This window comes from Juglans microcarpa x Juglans regia, chromosome 2D (assembly GCF_004785595.1).
Source record: "Juglans microcarpa x Juglans regia isolate MS1-56 chromosome 2D, Jm3101_v1.0, whole genome shotgun sequence".
Lineage (NCBI taxonomy): Eukaryota > Viridiplantae > Streptophyta > Magnoliopsida > Fagales > Juglandaceae > Juglans > Juglans microcarpa x Juglans regia.
In genome coordinates this window covers 32798232-32808083 of record NC_054596.1, presented here as the reverse complement: position 1 = coordinate 32808083, position 9852 = coordinate 32798232, and the positions used below count along the sequence as shown (strand labels likewise).

Below are 9852 nucleotides of genomic sequence, written 5' to 3'. Positions count from 1 at the left end.
GGTCATGGAGTCTGATGACTTGCGCGCCCTATCGTCTTCCCATAACGAGTATTTGGACTACTCGACATTAGTGGTCGAGGGTCGTGGAGTTTGAGGACTTGCACCCCCTATAGTGTTCCCACAATGAGTTTTTGGACTCGACATTAATGCTCAAGGGTCGCGGAGTCTAAGGACTTACATGCCCTGTCGTGTTCCCACAACGAGGCTTTGGACTTGACGTTAATGGTTGAGGGTAGCGGAGTCTTAGGACAAGATTGGATAGTGAGATGAGATGAGAATTTTGTGAATAGTAGTAAGATAGTTTGAGTTTTGGGGTTTTGGGATTTTGGGAAAAAGAGAGAAAAAGTTGAATAAAAAATATTATAAAGTTAAAATTTTGTTAGAATATAATTTTTGTTTGGAGATTTGAAAAAGTTGAATTATTTTTTATTTTTTGTTTGAAAGTACTTGTGTTTGAGTGATATTTGAGAAGGAGATGAAATGAGACGAGACGAAATAAGATGAGATGAAAATTTTGGTATGGAAAATTTTTCCAAAACAAGCCCTAAGGACTTGCACTAGCTATCGTGTTCCCACAGTGAGTCTTTGGACTCGACATTAGTGGTCAAGGGTTGTGGAGTCTGAGGACTTGCGTGCCCTATCATCTTCCCACAACTAGTCTTTGGACTCTACAATTGTGGTCGAGGGTCGCAGAGTTTGAGGACTTGTGTGCCCTATTGTGTTCCCACAGCGAGTCATTGGGACTTGACCGTAGTGGTTGGTCTGAGGACTTGCACGCCCTATCTTTTTCCCACAATGAGTCTTTGAACTCGGCATAATGGTCAAGGGGCTTTGGGCAAAAAAATGGACGGAGAGCAACTTTATTCATTGGCTATATTCATGGTTCCTTATGCTTTACACAATTAAGGATAATATTTCTTTAGATGCTCTGTGTTCCATGGATGTGGCAGCTCCTTTTCACTGGTATTCTTTAATCAGTACGTGACAGGTCATGGGTTTGCAATTACTACGTATGGTTCGTCCCAGCAAGGGCCAAGTTTTCATTCTTCCTGCGTGGTCACTCCAGTTTTCCTTAAGACCAAGTCGCTATTTTGAAGCTTTGGGGCTTAACTCTTCATTGAAATATGGTTCGATTCTCCTTTTGTTAAGGGTGGCTTGAACTTCGGCTTTGCCTTGGCATTTCTTTAGTAGTTCAAGGTGTTCTTCCAACTCTTGGTCAAAATGCTAGATGTGATACGTTGGCATCCCTATCTCTACCGAAGCTAAAACCTCACTCCCTTATGTCAAAGAGAATGGGGTCTTCCTTGTCATGGTTTTCACTGTGGCTTTATATGCCACAAGACGCCAGGGAGCTCTATTGCCCAATCATCTTTCTTATTTGCAAGTCTCTTTCTTAACATCCTGAGCAGAGATTTATTGGTCACTTCTACTTGCTCATTGGCTTGGGGTGTCCTGAGGAAGACTATTTGAACCCGATCCCTAGCTTTGTGCACCACAATGCTCCGAGTCGAACTTTCGTCCATTGTTCGAGATGATGCTATGTTGCATCTTGAATCTGCAAATGTTGGTTTTCCAAAGGAATTTGGTGATATTCCTCGTTGTGATTATTGCCAAAGGTTCTACCTCTGCCTACTTGGTGAACTAGTTTATGACAATGACTACAAACCGTACTCCTCCCTTCCCTGGTGGTAGCCACGGGGACATTATGGAGGTAAGCTCCTTTTGCGGCCAATGCGATACTGGGGTGAACATTTGGCACTTTGTGCATCTCTTCACGAATTCTTGTGAGTCTTTGAGGGCATGAGGCTAATAGTAGCCTGCCCTCGCAACCTTTCTCGCCAAAGCTCCTCCCTTGGAGTGGTTCCCTCATATTTCTTTGTGTATCTTTACTAAGACGTATTGTGCCTCTCATGGGGAGATGCACCTTGCGATAGGGTCAAGAAGCCTTGCTTGTAAAGAATTCTGTCGACTCGGGAGAACCAAGTAGCTCTTCTTTTGATCTTCCTTGCTTCCTCCTTTCTGGCTGGGAGTTCTCCCATATCTAGGTACCTCGCCACTTCTCGAGCCCATTCTCGGTCTCCTGGTCCCATCTTCTCAACTCTAGTCCCAACAACGGGGACTTCTATTACCCTGCTCTTAACTTCCCATGACAAAGCAGAGTCTTCCATTCTCGAAGTGGTTCATGCCAGTTTATCTGCTATGCTATTACTCTCCTTTGGTATTTGCTCTATGCTGAAATGGCAAAATCGGTCCCACCGTTCCCATGTCAATTGCAAGTACTTTTTTAGCTTTTCGCCTTTTGCTGCTTACACCCCCAACACCTGATTATCGACCACTTGGGAGTCTAGCTTTAGCTCGACTTTGGTGGCCCCGAGTGCTTCTGCTTTTGATAGTCCTGCCACCAAAGCTTTGTATTTGGCTTAATTGTTGGTGGTTTTGAATGTGAGTTTTGCCTTGTAGTGGTGCTTCTGCTATTGATAATCACTTACTATGTATACCCTTACTCCCCTGCTGGCACAATAGGAGGAGCCATCGACGAATGCCTGCCAGGGTTTTTTGATTGGAGTAGTTAGTATTTCTTTTGCAAAGCCGGTGAACTCGGTGATAAAGTCTGCCAGAGCTTGCCCCTTCATTGCTTGCCTTGAAAGGTAGTCAATGTTGAATTCACTTAACTTAATCAACTAGCTCACTAGGCATCTTGAGGCGTTAGGCTTTTGCAGTATCGTTTTTAGAGGGGCTTCCATTAAGTCCTTAATGGGGTGAACATGAAAAATAGGGTTGCAATCGCCTTGCTTCCATTACCAGCTCAAAGGCTAGCATCTCCATCTATGGGTACCTTGACTCTGGTCCCCTTAAGGCGCGACTTGTAAAGTACACCAGTTTTTGAACCTGCCCTTTTTCTTTGACTTGTGTCGTTGACACAATATGGGGTGAGACTACCAGGTATACATAGAGTGTGTCTCCTTGTTCTGGCTGGCTTAGCAACGGCGGGTTGGAAAGTCATTGCTTCAGCACTTGGAATGCTTTGTCACAATTTTCATTCCATGGATTTACTTTGCATAGAACCCTGAAGAATGAAAGACATTTTTTAGTGGATCTGGACACAAATCTATTTAACGCTTCTACTTAGCTTGTCAATCTATGGGTTTTGCTAATGTTCCGAGTGGTCCTCATCTCATGATTGCCCTGATCTTTTCTAAGTTATCTTTTATTCCCCTTTTAGGCACCATGAAGCCCATAAAGTTTCCCGAGTCGATGCCAAAAGTGCACTTTACCGGGTTCAACTTCAGTTTATACTGTCGTAGCATAGTGAAGGTTTCCTTTAAATCTTCTAGGTGCTACATCGCTTCCTTACTTTTGACCTGTAATTTGTCGACATAAACTTCCATGCTTCACCCGATTTGCTTCTTGAACATCCAAGTTATGCCCTTCCCTCCTGCGTTTTTAGGCCAAAGGGAATGACTTGGTAACAATATAGCCCTTAATCTGTCAAAAATGAGATCTTCTCTTGGTTTATTGGGTTTATTTGGATTTGGTTGTACCTCGAGTAAGCATATATGAAGCTTAACGTCTGTTGTCCTACTGTGGAGTCGATGATTATGTTGATCTGTGGCAGTGGGAAGCTGTGCTTTGGGCATGCTTTGTTGAGATCAGTGAAGAACATGCACATTCTCCATTTCCCATTAGCCTTTTTTACCAGCATGATATTGGATAGCCATTCGGGATAATGGGCTTACCTAATGAACGCGGCGGTGAGCAATTGATCAACTTCTACAATGGTGGGGTGGACACATAGACGGTGTTAGATTAGTTTGTTTTCTATCCCTGCCATATCCTTGTGGCTCCATGAAAACATGTCTCTGTGTTCAATCCGTAACTATTTCAGGGCCTTTTGAACTTTGAGCTAGAGTTTGGTCCCAATGTGGATCGTGTTTACCGACCGTTCTGGGTGGAGGGCTATTGGTTCTAATGGTTCGTTAGGTTATGCTTATGGTAGAATTTCTTCATCCCGAGTCTCTACACCTTGGTTGAGAAAGATAGGCAGTGGAGGTGGAACCTCAACGTCCATAGTGTGAGAGGGAACCACAAAGTCCATAGTACAGATGCTTGCTCCCCCCGACCTCAGTTCTTCAACAAAGCACTCCCGTGCTAGGGCCTGCTTGCCTTGGACTTCGCCAACTCCCTCCTCTGTCGGGAATTTCATCTTCAGGTGATTGGTGTATGTGATTGCTTTGAGATTGTTTAAGAATGGCCAACCCAACATGGTGTTGTAGGATGAGGGGCCTTGACGACAAGAAATTCAGTCATGGTAGTTGTAGTTTGGGTTCCCTTTCCAGCTATCACAGGTAGAGTGATTGTGCCCAATGGTTGCACTTCGTCTTCAGAGAACCCATTTAATGGAGTGGGCGAAGGCTGTAGCTTGCTACGGTCAATGCTCATTTTGTTGAAGGCATCCCAAAAGAGGATGTCAGCTGAGTTTCCGTTATCAATCAATATTCATTGGGTACTGCAGTTGGCGACTAATAATGTTACCACCAATGCGTCGTCATGTGGGTACAAAACCCCCTCGCTATCTTCTTCCCCAAAAGAAATGCTCTCTACGATTCCTCTCCTTGGCTATTTTTAGGGTCTGTCAGTCTTGTACACCTCCTCGTATCTTGCTCTACGAGCATGGGCTTTCCTACTGGATGCAAAAGTTCCTCCCCTGGCAATTCTCCCACTATAGTAAATATCTCGCCCATGGGTACTCCGTTGTGGTTTGAATCTTGGCGAAGGGCATCTCATCCGTCCCCCCCTTGACAGTAATTGTCCTCTTGGGCTTCTGCTCTGCCTATTATCCCGATCTCGCTCCATTCCTAGCCTCTGTGCTTGTTCTTTAAGCCTTAGATTTTCTGCAATCAAATGTTCCAATTTGCCGCTTCCTCTCAGCTCCTTGACTCGCCTCTTTAGTGTGAAGCAGTCCTCCGCCCAGTGGGTATCATTCTATTGATAAGTGTAGAAACGTCATACATTCAGGTTGCTATGAGTGGACCTCGGGTAGTGTTCCTTTAATGGCACTTGCTTTTCCCGCCTTTTGTCGCTATAGCTTTGGCCAGTCTTCTCTTATGCTCTTCACCCACTGGACCTTCGGAGGTCCTTGCCCTCTTATTTCATCTCTTCTTTCCATGGCACTATCAAGGCTTGTAGTGTGTCTTCGGCGTTGACATAATCGACGACCTTATCCATGAATTCTCTTAGAGTCGACAGAGTCCATTGTGCTAGTTCTACCATAAACAAACTTCGGGGCCACACCTTGCCTAGATGGGTTGTTAGCATAATCTTCTCGTCTTGGTCCTCGGTGGTCAACTGCTCTTTATTGAATTGGGTGAGATGTGCCTTCAGGCTTTTTCCCTCCTGCTGTTTGATGGTGAAGTGATACTTCGAGGGTTGTCTTCGCCTTCTGCTAGCCATAAATTGTTAGGAATCGCTTGGCTAATTCCTTGAAGTTGTTGATTGACCTTGGTCGTAGAGCCCCGAATCAGCTTCTCGCAATGCTCTTTAATGTCAATGGGAAGGCCCTGCACGCCACTTCTCCAAGGAACCCATGAAGAGTCATGTGTGCCTTGAATTTTCATCGGTGGTTGGCTGGTTCCTGTGACCCATTATACAACTTTATCTATTGAACTTTAAATTTTGGAGGGAGTAGGACGGCCATTACCTCCGAGCTATAAGATAAGTCTGTGCGGTTAAGCAGTTGGTTGACTGAGGATGATCCTCCCATCCTTCTAGTCATCTCTTCATATTGATGAGGCTGCGAAGTTTATCATGCAACTTCTTCTTCGCTTCCTCGGCATTCGTTCCACCCGCACTTTGTTCTTCTCCCTCCGATTGTTCGTTGTCAGGTGTGGGGCCTTCACTGTAGGTTGGATTCTTCTATTTCAGGCTTTCAGCCTCTTGTTGGAGGGTCTCCATCGCCTCATTCATCTTCTTTAATTGATCTTCCATCTCTATATGCCTCGCCTCCATGTTTGCAGAGGGTTTCGTAGTAGGCATGTAGAAGTCTTGTTGACAAGTGCTCAAGAAGCTTATATCTCAGATCCCACAGAAGGTGCCAACTGATGATGACGTTTTTCACCACCGACTAGTTATGATCGATGGCTTACAAAAAGGAACCAAAAGATGGGGGAGGCCTGGCTAGGCCTAATGCACATCCAATGCCTAAGTCAGGAAGGAGTAAATATATCTTAATAGAAAAGGGAAATTTCTCAATTGTACATGGATTCAGTGGTAAATGTCCTTTATATAGAGGTGAATTGCTATTTGATAAGGATAGTTAATTTCCCCCAAATCTTGGGGTCTTGATTGTCAGATTCTCGGGATATGATAGCAGAAGGAAATTGTTGACATATCGTGGACTTCTATTCTAAATATCTTGTCGATTCCTCCGGGGCAGATATCTTCTATTAGAGTTAGTTATCGTAGTGATCTTATTAGGGGCGACAGGATCTCGTGGTAGTGAACATATAGTGCTCCCGTAGGTTCCTTGGCTCATGGGGCATATTACGTGGGCCTTACCAGGGGTTTAAAATGATCCTCCACTTAGAATTGGGCTTGTTGTGTAGGATATCTATGGGCATAATAACAGAAAGTTGTTCAAATATCCTTCCCATTGTAAGCACAACCACTAGAAAAAAATCGTGATATGCGGACATTTGAAAAGTGTCGGCAATGGTTAAAATAAATATTAGTAACTAATTAACATTGTTTATTTATCAGCGCAACCAAACGCTGGAATGGGGTGTGGGTCACTATTTTCGCTTTGCTGGAAAAAACCCTATACCGGCATTTTTGAAAAAATTAGCGATGTTTACTTAAACACTGCCACTAGTATAATGTTGTCGTATTGTATAAATTAAAGGCGTTTATTTAAACACCACCACTAGTACGTTGCCATGCTGTGGAAGCACTGTTTCCGTAGGATGTTTCCTCATTGTTTCTTTCACAATTGGATCAATATAAGGAAGATTTGGAATGTCATACTCTTCTACCGATCTACCATTCCCAATAACCCTATCTAGCACTTCCCTAGCCTTTTCAATGATCTGCAGTTCCTTCAACAGTTCAGACATTGCCCATTCAATTGTTATGGCAGTAGTATCCGTGCCTCCAATTATCAGATCCTTATATTAGTGAACAAAATCAGAATGCTCATTAACTAATATTTATGCTTCGATGACTGTCAAAATTACAGGTCAAGCGCAGGAAAAAATTAAAACCAAAGTGGTTAATCATATATGATTTACCTGTGTGATCCCCTTGATATTGTCACAAGTGAGCTTCACATCAATATCAGGATCATCAACCAGCTACAATAATAAAGCCACCATGTCCTTTGTCACAAGATCTCATTCTCCCTTTTTCTCGTGTTCATAAAAAACAAGGTCACGTAATCGATCCTGTTTTTTGGCTACAACTTTCATTTCCTTTTGGTATACCTACAAGTCCAAGAAATTGAGCCAAGGTATCCAGTCTCCAATGTTCAACGCTCTATTAAGAAAAATCCACTCGTCTAGCAATTCTTGGAATTCTTCTAGCTAGTGTCGGTATTGAGTTTGAAGTTTTGAATCCAGATTCAGTAAAATACTTCTTACCCAAAACAATTCTACTAAAAAAACTAAGGGTGAGGCCTGAGAGATGATCTTTCACCCCAATAGGCTCCCCAGAATAATTAAAACACACAAGCCAGAAGCAAGAGCATGCCTTTCTTCAACACGAATATACTCGTAGGACTCCAGTCGTCTATAGCTAAATAACTTAGAGACACATACCTTACGCACTTTGCGCCAATAAGGTTCGTAAGGGCACCATAAGATGTTGGTGTAGTCATAAGATCGAAGTGTACCTCCCAGCAGCGTTTCGGGGTCTGCACGCAGAGATGTTGTCAAGTGTATGTATTTCGCCATTTTAGGAGATGATCAGGCGAAGACAACTGGAAAGGACCCAAACTTAAGCTGCATGATTGGTCCATACTTTTGTGACCCTGGTGGAAATTTTAGATGTTGGTGGCATTTGAAGGGTACGTAATTTTGAAAGGAAAACTAGAGTAGCAAAGCATGAAAATAATAGGAGAGCCCATGAAGGAACCTCTTTTGGTGTGATTCTGGAGAGTTATGGTGGTGTGAGAACTTGAGGTACTGGATGATTTCGGTGTTTATATGTCAAGAAGGAGCGCATGAAGATATACCTTTTGTTGAAAAGATTTTTCTGAAAAGGCGATTTTTGAAGCGCTCCATAATTCTCGGGTTTTTCTTTTTGGGATATTTTCCTTTGGCAGGGCCTCGTTGTGGCCATGGCGGCGCCTCTCCCCGGGCGCCACAGGCAACATTAAGGGGATCGGAAGAAGGTGTTTCGGGATTGAAATCGTTTAAGCAGGCGCTGGTAAGACAGGATCTTCCTTCCTATAAGGTGCCTATGAGGTAGCCTATAGATGTTAACGGTGAACAAGGTTTTATTTTCACAGAGATGGAGATGACAAAGGTGGCAGAGGACTTTCGTTAAGCTTTGGTGCTTAAGTTTGCCCATGTTAGACCTCTAATAGAGAAGATTCGGTGTCATATCATTACATCTTGGGGTTTTTTAGAGGTTCAAGTGATAAGTTTCATGGATGACCACCATGTTCTTCTTCAAGTGCAGTCGGAGCATGATTGTGTGCATGGTTGGGCGAGAGAGGGGGGATTGATGGAAGGCTGTGTTTTCAGACTTTTCAAATGGACAAAAGATTTTGATCTGCATGTGGAACCGTCGTTAGCGCCTCAATGGATATTTTTGCCGGGACTTCCTTTGCATTTGTATAGATCAGACTGTTTGCAAATATTGGCAACCAGATTTGGTCGTTTCTTGGGTACAGATCATGTTACGTTACAAAAGACAAGGGCCACTGGGGCAAGAATTTGTGTGGAGATTGATTTGAAAGAGGAACAAGTGCAAGGCTTCCCGATTGTGGTTTCGGCAAATAGGACTATTTGGCAGGAAGTGAAATATGAGAAACTTGGTTTTTATTGTTCCAAATGCTGTCGCAAGGGGCACACAGAAGTAGTTTGAAGATTAGGAGAGTATAGGCGTCCATCAGGAAGGGAGGGAAATTTGAATAAGAAAAAAGTGGAAAGAAAAAACCTCTGATAAGATTTTTGAAGTTGGCCAAACATCAAAGGGGACAGGTTTGAAAGGTTTTGAAGATAATATTTCCAATGAGGAGGATGTTCAAACACGGGTTGAAAGGCCTATTTTAGAGATTAAAGAAGGTGAAATTAGATTTAAGAATGTTGAAGTTGCACAGTTGGATGGGGGGCAGAGCAGGGAAATAAGCAAGGCATGTGACACAGTTTCTCTTGAATGCACTGAAATTATGAATGAGGCTGCACCAGAGATGAATCAGGAATCAGATCTTGTTGGTGTATTCTTTTCGAATGAATAATAGGTGGTGGATTTGGATGTTGTAGGGGGTGCAAACGACGTTGATGACTTTGAGGAAAATCACATAGCACTGGTCTCTAAATTGTTGGCATTAGAATGCAGACCAAACGATTTTCTTGTGGAGGAGATTGATTCAGTAGAAGGACAATTTGAGGTGCTTTCAGATAAGGAGGATAGACTTGGGCTACAACCCCTTTCAAAGGAGAAATGTTACGAATCGGATCTGAAAAAGAAAGAAAAGTCTTCAACACAGCTAAGTGAGAAGAAAACATCTGTGAGGCAGTCTCAACGGGTTTTATCCCGTCCATCCAAATTGAACTTATGATAGAAAAACTGTTGGTGTGGAACGTGCGAGGTTTAGGCAGTTCCAAGAAAAGACTGTGTAGTTTGGAGAGAAAA

General features: G+C 43.2%; 1 pseudogene; it reads right to left on the bottom strand.

Moving 5' to 3' along the window:
- Positions 1-4623: 4623 nt before the first annotated feature.
- Positions 4624-8365, bottom strand: LOC121249446 (annotated as a pseudogene).
- Between the last annotated feature and the right edge of the window lie 1487 nt (positions 8366-9852).